Raw genomic sequence first — 12,236 nt, 5'->3', positions numbered from 1 at the left:
ACATGGTCCACCCGAGGGCAGGAAAACCTCCACTTGGGCTCATTGGCTTAAATATAGCTCAGGGCTGCGATGAGGAAGTTCTGTGCCGGGTGGGAAACAGGAGCTTTTCAAGATAATTCACTGCGATGAGAACCAGCCTCCAGCCCTGATGCAGGAAAGCAAGTAAGGACCAAGGGAGGTTGTCTGCCCCATATCGGAGGACGGCGCGCAGAGGCCGGCAGGTGAGGCGCTGGGGTAGGGGCTGGCTGGGGGGGGGGTCGTGTGTGCAGGGGGTGAAGACGGCGGAGAGGGGACACGTGGACGGGGACAGCCAGCTCCAGCCCTGTGCCAGTCCCCATTTGTTTCCCTCGGGACCCGCCCTCCCAGTGTTGGAAAGCAGACCTCAAAGACACTTGTCTGGGCGTGCCAGCGCGGTGCCAGAGCTGGCATGTGGCCTTTGGCCACGCTCGTTGCAGCCGCCGCTCCCGCCGCCAGGTCACCGTGCGCCCGAGACTTCCTGCGGGTGCTCTCTCCCTGGCCAGCGGCCAGCATGCGTCCGTCCGGGCAGCTCGGTGTGATACTGGTTTCACAGCAGGAGCCGGTGAGGGAGGTGGCCGTGCCCTGTGTTTGCAAAGAAAATGTTCGTAGTGACGATGGTCCTGCAGAGGCTGTCCTGTAATACACCTTCGTGAGACATTAAATGTTTTTAACTCAGGTTCTGTGTCGGGACTTAAAACAAACCAACAAACGTGTACTGTTCAGCCTGTGGTTAGCCAACTTTGGTCTTGCCCTGGTGAGAAAAAAGCATGCTAACTGGCATGGCCTGTGCTTACTCAGTAACTGCTTAAAAACCAGCAGGCTGTCTTTAAAGGAAACTTAATGCACCAAGTTCACATTTATAAAATCTTCATTAAGAGGTGATTATTCACACAAAAGGATCCCGTGCCTTACATGTGATTTGTGTTACATAGTGAATTTCCTTGGAGACTTAAACGTGTTTATGAAAATGTCTTGCAGCTGATCTTCAGGAACGTGGTAACCTTGAGAGGAATAGTCCCGTGGTGATGCGGAAGGGGTCCCTTATGTATTAATATCTGTGTATATGTTACACATCTGTATACAGGTGCACGTAATCGTGAAGGGTGGGTTATAGTGACCAGGAGAAGAGACAAGAAAGGGGACAAGAAAGAAAAAGTTACGAAGAGGGTGATCACTGATCACTTCCACTGATCTTTCGTTAATAAAGAGGGTTCGTGGCTGGGTTTGCAGCAGGAGGCACTGTGCATGGCTCATTGGTAGAAAATGAACAGAACTCTGGATAAACATGCACCCAGATAATGACCTCAGACCAGCACGAGCAGACCAGCACGAGTGTGGTCACGAGCGAGGGTCGCCAGAGGAGGGCCCCTGTCACCTCGGGGATGGCGCCGGCGGGTGGGTGACTGAGCCGGGCGGTGGAGGGTGAGTGTGTTTCGCAGCTGCAAGCAGCAGCAGGAAGGGGGCTCTTCAAGGTGGGCTTGGTCACAGAGGGGGAGGGTCTGCAGGTCGGGTTTGCCCCTCTGTTCAGAACCTCCATTGCCTGCTTCTCCCCGAGTGACAGCTGGTTCTCAAGGCTGGTTTGACCTGTGCCCTGCCCTGGGCCCCCTGCCCTAGGCGCCCCTACTCTTTCCCACCATCCTGCGAGGTCCTGGAGCAGGGAAAGCTTGCCTCCCCGTTCACCTGTGTCCCCAGGGCTGGACCTCTGAGAGCTCTGTTGACTTGTGTCGAACAAGTGAAGGAAATTCAGAAGGTGTCCAGTGAGCTGGGATGTGCGTGTTTGGGGGATGAGGGTGACGGGAGTGTCATGGCCTGCTGGTCTTGAGTGCAGTGTGAAGTCTCGGGGGATTTGGGGAGAAGCGGTGTGATGACGTAGCATAAGATGTGCCCTGAGCAGTGTTTCTAGGGCTTAACAAGGCTGGAAGGAAGCTCTTTGTAGCCTGGGAAGGTGTCTGGGCGCTGAGTTCTTCGGGTTTGGCTGCTCTTGGTCTTTCTCGTCACTAACTTGACAGATCGGGGCCTGTACAGAGAATCTGCCTCCTCACCCGTCTGTTTACTGAGCCAGTTTATCCTTGAAACGCTCTGGTGTAGCTGGGAGGGCGTGGGTTTCACAGCTGCCAGACTTGGTCCAGATGTCACTCCTGCCACATGTATGGTTCTGACAAAATTTCCTAACATCTCAGTTGCAGGATCCTCGTCTGTAAGCGGCAGTCAGGCCGAATCTGTGATTGAGAGAATGTGTGTAAAAGGGTTCTAGCTTGGTGTCTGGTGAGATACAGGCACTTGACAAATGTCCCCTCCTCCTTGTTTACTGCAGTTAAATACATGTAACACCAAACTTGCCATTTGAACCGTTGTTAAGAATAAAACTTAGTGGCACTGACTGTATTCACAATACTATACAGCCATCCCCACTGTCCATTACAGAACTTTCCGTCACTCCAAGCGGGTACCCGGCACCCGTTAAGCCTTAGCTGCCCGTTCCCCGCCCCTCGCCCCCAACAACCCTAATCCACTCCCGGCCCCTGGATTTGCTGAGTGGAGCGTGCGGCCTGTGGCTTCTGTCTGCCCGCCCTCGCCGAGCGTCCCGAGGTGTGTCCACATCACGGTGCGCGTCGGGACTTCTTTTCCCTTTTTTGGGCGGATATTACTCTGTTGTGTGGGTGGACCACATCTTGTTTATCCATCGTCTGTCGATGACACTGGGTTGTTTCTGCCTGTTGGCTGTTGTGAACATGCTGCTGTGAACATGGGTATGTGAGTGTCCGTCTGAGTCCCTGTTGTCAGTTCTTTGGGGCTGTGTCCCCTGTCGACTGAAATAAAATACACAACCTAGAAGCTGAGACTTACATTTTATTCAGTGGACATTTCTGAGAACCTGATCCCCTTTGAGCTGGGATGACAGCCTCTCAGATCGCTGTGAGGGACTGCTCTGAAGAGGTAGGGGAGGAGCCAGGAGATAAAGGAGATATAGGAGGACCAGGTAGTCAGAACATTAAAGATTATTGTTAAAGAAATCATGCATCTCAAGTTAAAGAATTTAGCGCTTTTCTATGTATGAGAGGGAGCAACCATCTGGGCTCACTGAATTCATTCCTTTAACAAGCACCTAGCTACCTAGGGCCAGTATCCTGTCCTTTCTTACTCTGCGTCCCCTCAGAGTGCACCATTATCAGGGCTGCAGGCTGGTCTGCACCCTGAGGTCACTGTGGGGTGGGGGTGGCTGCAGTCACTGAAGACTTGATGGCTCCAGCATTCTTTGTTTACTGATACGGCTGCAGTATTTTTCGTTCACACCCCAGAAGTGGAATTGCTGAGTCATGGTGATTCTGTGTTTAACTTTTGGAAGGACCACCAAGCTGTTTCTTCCGCTTTGATCTTTATTTTGTTCTGTGTCATCCATGCTGGTCTCCTTAAAGACCCAGAACTACCAGAGCTCAGGTTTGAAAGGAGCCACATTCTATGTAGTATCTGATAACCCTATGTGTGCCCTCCACTTCCAGATGCCACCCTCTTCAGAGCTCCAGCAGCTCGGCCGCTGCTGCAGAGGACGTCTCTTCCTTCCCCTCCTTCCTTCTTCCGTCTTCTCCCCTCTCCGACCTTCCCCTCCTGCCTCTGCTCTGCCTCATCCCCCAGCTTCTCTAAAGGGACATCAGGGAGGAAGTCTTGCAGGAGTTGGTCCCCCCCCACACCCCCGCTGGGACCTGGTGTTGCCGTCCCCCTTGTAGGAGGTTGTGGGAGGGTCCTGGGGGCTGGATCTCACCAGCGCACAACAGGCTTCCTGAAGCCAGGCCTTCAGGATGGTCGGCACCTGTGATAAATGCCAGCAAGTATTTGGGCAAAGTTGGGTGGAAAATAAGAATATAGCATCATCATGGGGGGGGGGGCTTCAGTCTTCAGGGCTGCCAGCCCAGCACAGTGCCAGCAGCAGCTGGGAGGAATCCTCAAATTGGGTTTCCTGCACACCTGCCAGAAATAGACCCCAGCCCGCCAAGTCGGGTGTGATCGCTTAGGCAGAGAAGTTGCGTTTCGTCCCCTGTGACCCTGACTGGCCTGGTCAGCTCAGTTTGGCTGCACCTGTTTCTGAGACCATCGCAGAGGCCTTTGGCCTTTGTGTGTCTGGTGAGACGTCGCAGTGAGTAAAGGCCACGCCGCTGCCCCGCCGGAGACTGAGGGGCACGTGGGAAACAGCTGCAGTGGGGGCAAAGCCACATGCACATCTGGGCCGTAGCACTGACTTACTAATGACAGTCCCAAGGAGAAAATCTGCGCGGCCAGAGTTCTGAAGAGAACTGTAGCCAGTTGCTAATTCGTGGACCAGGGCGAGGAGGTGGCAGGATGCCGCAGAGGGGCGGGGCAGGCAGGTTTGGCTAGAAGCCCCCACCCCTGCCAGGGAGGCTGGAGCCGTGGAGGGAGTCACAGTGAAGAGGGAGAGACTGGAGCCCAGACCTTCTGTGACCAACCCAAGGTGACCCAGTCCGCCACAGCGCATGTCCACCGGGCTTCCAAGACCCTAACGAAAGGGGAGGGACGTTCACCGAGAAGGCACTTTGTGTTCTACACGCCCGGGTGCTCCTGCTCGGATTGGAGTCTTTGGCAGCTGGGACGTCACCCACGGGAGTCAAGCCCGCAGGTGCGAAGCCAGAGCGCCGTCCAGCCGCCCCCGGGCTGCACGCTGACTGCGATGGTTCAGAGGCTCCCGGCCCGAGTTGCACGGCGCTGCCTGAGTGCTCAGGGCCTCGACCACAGGATGCTGCACTCCAGAAGCAGGACCTGGGGTCACCCAGGACAGCACTCCGATCACACGTGGTCACATGTCCTGTGAGCCCCACCCTCGGGTAGCTCAGCATCCACGGGCAGACAGAAGCAGGTCTTTTATTATCAGAAGAAACAAATTTTAATAAGATATTTGATTTAACTCAAGATGCCAAACTGTTACCATATATATGTTACCATATATGTCCGGTAATCATATTAAAAGCTTTTGAGCTGTTGTGCGGTTGATGTGAAGGTGTGAAGGGAATCTCTGAAACCCCGTGTGTTGTTCACACGTAGAGCGTGTCTGTTCACACCGGCCACACTTAAGTTGCTGCAGGTAGCGGTTTAGCTCCCAAAATACGCAAGAGGGAGGTACTGAGACTCGCCCTAAAAATCAGAGGTAGGGACTCTGCCTGGAAGCCCCTGGGAGGAGAGCAGCTTGTCCCGGCGGGGGAAGCCCATCTGGAGGATGCAGGTGTCACCACATATGGAGGACCACCAGGGCCCTTTGTGGGGGGCAGTATCATCCGATGACTGCTATCGAAACCAGCAGCAGTGACCACAGGAAAACCGTGTAGCCTTGACTCTGATGTGGCCCCGCACTTGGGGGTGGGGGAAGTGTGTCCTGGCAGACCTACCGGCCACGGAGAATGGAACCACAGCCTTGGAGGTCTGTGTGGGTGCCGTTGCCAGAGAACCCTTCCTCCCGAAGGCCTGATGACTTTTTCAGCCGGAGCTGCAGCATCGTCTGAGGAAGTGACTGAGAGGTGACCTTATAAGGGGATTTCACAGACCTCGACCCCGAGCAGGAGAAGTGGGGGTGCAGGCTTGTCCCCCAGCCAAGCAGAAACTGTTTGTAGCTGTTCTTGGACTTTCCCCACATGCTGCTTGTGATTCTGCCGCTCTGTGGTCTTTGTCCCGCTTCTGTTTGTGGGGGGCAGTAACTAGGTTTATTTATTTATTTCCTGGAGGTGCTGGGGATGGAACCCAGGACCTTGTGCATGCCAGGCGCGTGCTCCACCACTGAGCCCTCCCTCCCCCTCCACCTGACTTCTGTCTTTCAGGCTTTCCCCCTATACTTACTAATTTTTTTTGCTAGTTCGCTGTGTGCTGGGAATAAGTGTCCCTGGGGCCTGCTCTTGGCTCTCTTACCTGTGGGTCTTCAATGCTGTTCCTTCGTCTGAAAAATGAAGAGAATTAGGATTATAATCCTCTATAATATATTATAATTATTTATAATCCTCCAACGTCCTCACTTTGCATCCTGAAGCCTCTTTTTTTTTTTTTTTCTAAAATTGAAGTATAGTCAGTCACAATGTGTCAGCCTCTGGGGCACAGCACAGCGCGCCAGTCCTGCATACATAGATACACACATTTGTTTTCATATTGTTTCTCATCAAAGGTTACCACAAGATGCTGAATATAGTTCCCTGTGCTGTACAGAAGAAATTTGTTTTTATCCATTTTTATATGTAAAGGTTAACATTTATTTGCAAATCTCAAACTCCCAAATTTATCCCTTCCCACCCCCTTTTTCCTCCTGGTAACCATAAGATTGTTTACTATGTCTGTGAGTCTGTTTCTTTTGTAGAGGAGTTCATTAGTGTCCTCTTTTTTCTTTCTTTCTTTTTTTTTTTTTAAGATTCCACTTATGAGTGATATCATATGGTATTTTTCTTTCTCTTTCTGGCTTACTTCACTTAGAATGATGATCTCCAGATCTATCCATGTTGCTGCAAATGGCATTATTTTGTTATTTTTTATGGCTGAGGAGTATTCCATTGTATAAATACACCACACCTTCTTTATCTAGTCATCTGTCGGTGGACATTTACGTTGCTGAAGCCTTTTTTTAATTGTGGTGAAGTACATATAAAATTTACCATCTTGAACCTTTTAAAATGTATAGTCCAGTGGCCTTAAGACACTCACATTGCTGTGCCACCATCTCCAGACTGCTTTCCATCTTGCAAAACTGAAGCTCTGTTAATCAGTGTCTCCCCCCACCTCCCCTAGACTGTGACACACACCATCTCCGTTCTGTTTGTTTCTGTGGATTTGACGACTCTAGGTCCTCACACAAGTGGAATCACGCAGGACTTGTCTTTCTATGTCTGATTGACTTGACTGAGCTTAATGTCCTCAGGGTTCATCCGTGTTGTAGCAGGTGTCAGAGTGTCCTTCCTTTTTAAGGCTGAGTGTTTTCCGTTGCGTGTATAGACCGCATTTGTTTATTCATTTGTAGATGGACATCTATGTTGCTTCCACCTTCTGGCCGTTGTGAATAATGCTGCCATGAACGTGGGTGTACAAGTCTCTGTTGGAGCCTCCGTTTTCAATTATTCTAGATGTATACCAAGAAGTAGAACTTCTGGGCCGTATGGTGACTCTTTTTCATTTTTCTGAACACTACCGTACTGTTTTCCATGGTGACTGCACCATTTTGTATTCCATCTCTCCATATCCCCAGCATTTGACTGTACTTTCCCCACTGAAGGGTCTTGGCACCCTTGCCGAAAGCCATTTGACCATGTTTGTGAGGTCAATGCCTCGGCCCTCGGTCTGTTCCAGTGGTCGGTGTGTCTGCTTTACGCCGCACCACACTGTTTAAATTACTGGAACTTGAGATTGAGTTTTGAAATCAGGAAGTGTGAGACCTCCAACTTCGTCTTTTTCAGGAATGTGTTGGCTTTGGAGGGTTCCTTGACGTTCCTGTGAATTTTAGGATGAATTTTTCTATTTCTGGAAAAAAAGAAAAAACCACCTCATTTTTGAACTCTGTAAAGCAAGAGTGATATTTTTGCCCAGTGGTTTAATTCAAGACAGAAGAAATTTCTCCCTGTAGCAAGAAATGAGGGCTGGCCTGGGGACAGCCTTCGGCACCTGTGGGTGGTGGGAGGCCCTGCGGGGAAGATTCCCTTGGAGCAGAGATGGAGAGCGGGGTGACTTCCTGGCTGTACTCACAGTGGCCCAGGTCTGGGGCCATGCTCTCTGGCCTCCCCATGATGCTGCGGCCACCCTGCTCAGTGACCACCACTGTCGTGGTCCTCAAGTGTCTCTCCCAAGCTGTTTCTGGTTAACTCCCGTTTAATTCTTAAAAGACTGTGAAGCAAACATGCACTTGCTGCCTTTGATTTACAAGAGAGGAAGCTGCGGGTGCAGCAAAAGCTGGGACGGGGCCTGGGGCGGCCTCCCTGCTGGGGGCAGAGCCCAGGGTAGTCACTCCATGTGGACAGGGAGGCTTCAGCAGACCATCAAGTGGCCCTCCGGCCCCTCTGACCACGCATGCCTGCCTGCTGGGCCCTCTCTTCAGCTGTTCAGCATGTGACGTGGGAGTATAAATAGGTTTTTAGTTACTGTATTTTTTGACTGAAACTTTGTATGTGGTCCTTTTAATATAAAAGGCAGGCAAGTTGAGTATTAATTATATATAGTTCTCCCTTAAAAAGTAATTCTTAAATTGCTGTCCATGTGTTTGGTCAATGGTTGGCTTTAAAAAACATACACAGTTGAGGGGAAGGTATAGCTCAGTGGCAGAGCGCGTGCTTGGCATCCACAAGGTCCTGGGTTCAGTCTCCAGTGCCTCCTCTAAATACATACGTATGTACATAAACCAGCCCTGATTATCCCCGCAAAACGAAATAGAATAAAACATACACAGTTTGTCTGTGTCTGTATTTTTGTAAGTTAGAATGTTTTCCCATCCATCAATGAGTTGCCGAAGATGCTCCGTGGTAGAAAGAAAGAGCAGAGAACTGATTTACTAGTCAGTGTTGTCAACATTCACCTCAAATGTAGCTTTAAAAATAATTGTTTATTTCAGCAATTCTCTGCAAGGATGAGATTTTTGATACAACTTACATTCCCTTTTTATATAAAATACGTTTTAACAACGTGCAGCCCTTGAGGGATGGTGACTGTATATCCTCTCTAGCCAGGATACCAAAAATAATTTGTTTTTATTAAAGTTAACAGACCCCAGAGGCCAGAGACACAGTCCGCTTACTTTAGGTAATTCTACTCGGTGTTTGGGGGGAACGTTAATCTTACTGAACTGAATTCCTAAGCCCGAAAGTGATCCTTAAAGTCAGCCTGTTAATCCACCCCCAGGTTTGTATTGCAGAGCGCAGGTCTGCAGGTGGCTCTTTGTGGACAGGCTGCCCCCATCACACTGCCTCGTCAGCCCCAAGGTGTCCCTGTGACACCCGAGCGGTGGGAGACGGGGGAGTTTCCGCAGCTGTGAGTGGTTGGATTAGGAATGTGATGACAGAGTGACACGCGGGGCCAGGCGGGAGACCCTCTAAGAAGCTGGGCGGAGGGGGGGGATCTGCAGGGTCTTGGCTTGTGTTCCCACTGGGGCTGCAGGGCGAGGCGGGGACAAGCGGGGGGACAAGCGGGGTGAGGTGCGTGGAGCCCTTGTCCCCACCAGCGGTGAGTCTTCGTCTGCTTTTAACTGAGACTCTGAGGCTGATAGACCGTCACAGAAAGACGCACAGAAGCACACACAACATTTTCCTTATCACGTCGGGGGCTCCTGCCCCAGCCCCACCGCACACGACTGTCATGGTGACCGCATTTCTGAGGCTTTTCCCCTGAAGCCTGGTATTGAATGGAGCAGTTAAAATATCATGAATTCTTGATAATTGCCTGAGCAGCAGGTTCACCAGCACAGACCAGGTCCAGTATTTTGGGCAGGCTGCCAGCGTGCGTGCGTGTCTGCCTGTCTGAGAGAGACAGGCGCCATCTGTCCACCCCACAGCCAGAACAGCGTCTGTGCACGTCTCCTTCTCGCTTTTCTCCGTAAGGCAAACAGAAGTGCTGCTCTTCCAAGGCCTTCTCCCTCGAGTCTACAGGTCACACTAAACCCTTTCTTAGACGTTGTGTGTACAGCGGCCATAACGACGAGGCGTAGGCCCCACGCTGCGGGCACATCCCTTCTGACCCCCCAGAACCTGCCGGGAGGGAGGCTGGCTCGGGACCGTCCAACTGGTCAGCCTTCCAGCTTCTCAGGTTCACAATAAACAGAAGCAAACACCTGCTTTGGCCGCATTTACTAGTTTACAAATAGATATTTTCACCAAGCGGGTCTTAGATGTGATTTGAGGGGCAGGGAAACTTTCTGCTCAGCAGAACCTCCCGCGGGGTGACATTCCCATCCTGCCAGTCAGAATAGCGAAGGTGACCGCCAAGTGGAGATACTCAGGGGGATTATCGTTTCAGCCTCCACGTTTTCCTTTAGTTTGTCAGTTTTTTGGTTTTTGTTTTTCCCTTAACCTCAGCTTGAATAGAACTGAAGGAAACGTGACTTCTTACAAGCAGGGAGGAAGGAGAAATGGATTGGTGCTATATTCGGGAGAGATTGAAGATAGGGCAGCTGGATGGTTAGCGGTGCGGGAGGAGGTGCACGACAGCAAAATACCTGGTTTGGGAGTTTGTTTAGGAGGCGGTCCTGCAGACAGCTTTGTATTCACCATATTCTTTCTGTGTAGTTACTTCTGGATTTGAAGTCTATGCTCACAGGTCTTCATTTACCTACTAGGGTAATTGTGCCTGAAAGCTTTAAATTTTTATTTTTCCAGCTTTGTTGAAATACAATTGACAGGTAACATGGTGTAATTTTAAGGTGTACAATGTGATATTTTGAGACATGGACATTGTGTTGCAAAGTATTTACCAAGATAATTAATGGTTAATTAACCCATCATTACCTCCCATGCTTATTATCATTTTGTTGTTACAAGAAGAACATCAAACTCTTCTCACAGGAACTTTCTAGTACACAACGCAGTCTTGTTAACTGTTGTCATGCTGCTGTACATCGCAGCCCCCAAACTTACTCATCAGATAACTGGAGGTTTGTGCCCTCCGACCAGCATGCTGGTCCCCCTTCCTCAGCCCCTGGCAGCCACCCTCCTCTCTGTTTATGTGAACTCAGTGTTTTTAGATTCCACGTGTGAGATCATATAGTGTTTGTCTGTCTGATTTATTTCACTTAGTGTAATGCCCTAAAGGTGCATCTATCTTGTTGCAAATGGCAGGTTTCCTTTTTTTTTTTTAATGGCTGAGTTATATTCCTGTGTGTGTGTGTGAGAGAGAGAGAGAGAGAGAGAGAGAATAGGGGGAGCATTTTCTTTATCTGTTCATCCATCAGTAAACGCTTAGGTTGCTCCCGTGTCTTGGTTATTCTAAAGAATGTTGCAGTGAACAAGGGGACACAGAAATCTCTTTGAGACAGTGAGTTCATTTCCTTTGAATAAATACCCAGAAGTGGACTTGCTGGCAGTTCTAATTCTGGTGTTTTGAGGGACCTCCATACTGTTTCCAAAGTGGCTGCACCAACTTAGTTCCCACCAACCATGACCAAGGGCTCCCTTTTCTCCACGTCCTCACCACACTTGTTGTTTCTTGTCTTTTTTACGTAGCCATTCCGACAGGCGTGAGTTTAATTTGCACTTCCCTGATGACTAGTGGTGGTGAGCATTCTTCTGTGTACCTCTTGGTCCTCTGTATGTCTTTGGAAAAATGTCCATTCAAATGTGCATATTTGTCAATCAGATTTTTTTCTTCATTTATCTTGGATATTAACCCCTTACATAAATGTTACTTGTAGGTATCTTCTCCTAATCCGTAGGTTGCCTTTTATTTATTTTCTGTCGTTTCATTTGCTGTGCAGAAACTGTTCAGTTTGATGTAGTCCTGCCTGATTTTTGCTTTTGGTGTCAAATACAAAACAGTCACTGCCAAGGCTCATGTCAAGTTGCTTTTCCCCTGTGTTTCTTCCAGGGGTTCTGCAGTTTCAGGTCATATGTGTAATTCCTTAATCTATTTTTTTTTAATTTTATTTTTTGAGGGGGGAAAGGTAGCTAGGTTTATTTATAATTGTTTTTAATGGAGGTGCTGGGGACTGAACCCAGACCTCAGAGCTTGCCTCCCCGCGTTCTACCAGGTGTGGGTGGTGTGGGTGGTCCGTGATGTGGGTGGTGTGAGGGGGGTTCGGGTTTCCTTCTGTGCCGGGCGTGGTGCTTTATGTCTTCTGACGCACTAGGCATCATTTAGAAGCGGTGAGATGGGCTCCGACACTGGTTCCTCATCCAGCAGTGGGCACGCCGGCCTTCGCTGGGGCGTGGCGCACAAGACACAGCACCTGAGAACTAAGGAGGCCCCTTTCCACGTTCATTTATTCTCTGAGAACCGTGTGCTTGTAATACTGTGAGGAGCCACACGATGGCAGAAGCGGCACTTTCAGCAGGTGAGTTTGCACCTGCTCTGACAGTAGGTCTGCTGGTCCTCATCCTTTTCATAAAAATAGGAAGTACTCAACAGTACGAAACCCACCCCAACTCCCACCCCAAGGGGGGCACTGCAGGCGGGCAAAGTCCCTCAGTCCACTTCCTGCCCCAGTCCTTTCCCTTCTGCTTTTCCCCCTGGAGGATGCCTCCCGGTCTGGTGTGTCACCCTGCACC

General features: G+C 50.2%; 1 protein-coding gene across 2 annotated transcripts in view; it reads left to right on the top strand.

Moving 5' to 3' along the window:
* LIMS1 (LIM zinc finger domain containing 1) overlaps positions 1–12,236 on the top strand; it is a 74,211-nt gene that overhangs the window by 21,262 nt on the left and 40,713 nt on the right. Inside the window, exon 1 of one of the 2 annotated variants that reach the window (XM_015248856.3) lies at positions 76–221. The exons of the other annotated variant lie outside the window; for it this stretch is intronic. The gene's annotated coding sequence lies outside the window, so the exon portion shown is untranslated. Of the gene's footprint in view, positions 1–75; positions 222–12,236 lie in introns of those variants that run through there. 2 annotated transcript variants of the gene reach the window in all.

This window comes from Vicugna pacos, chromosome 28, assembly GCF_048564905.1.
Source record: "Vicugna pacos chromosome 28, VicPac4, whole genome shotgun sequence".
NCBI classification, from domain to species: domain Eukaryota; kingdom Metazoa; phylum Chordata; class Mammalia; order Artiodactyla; family Camelidae; genus Vicugna; species Vicugna pacos.
This window is presented reverse-complemented; position numbering and strand designations above follow the sequence as displayed.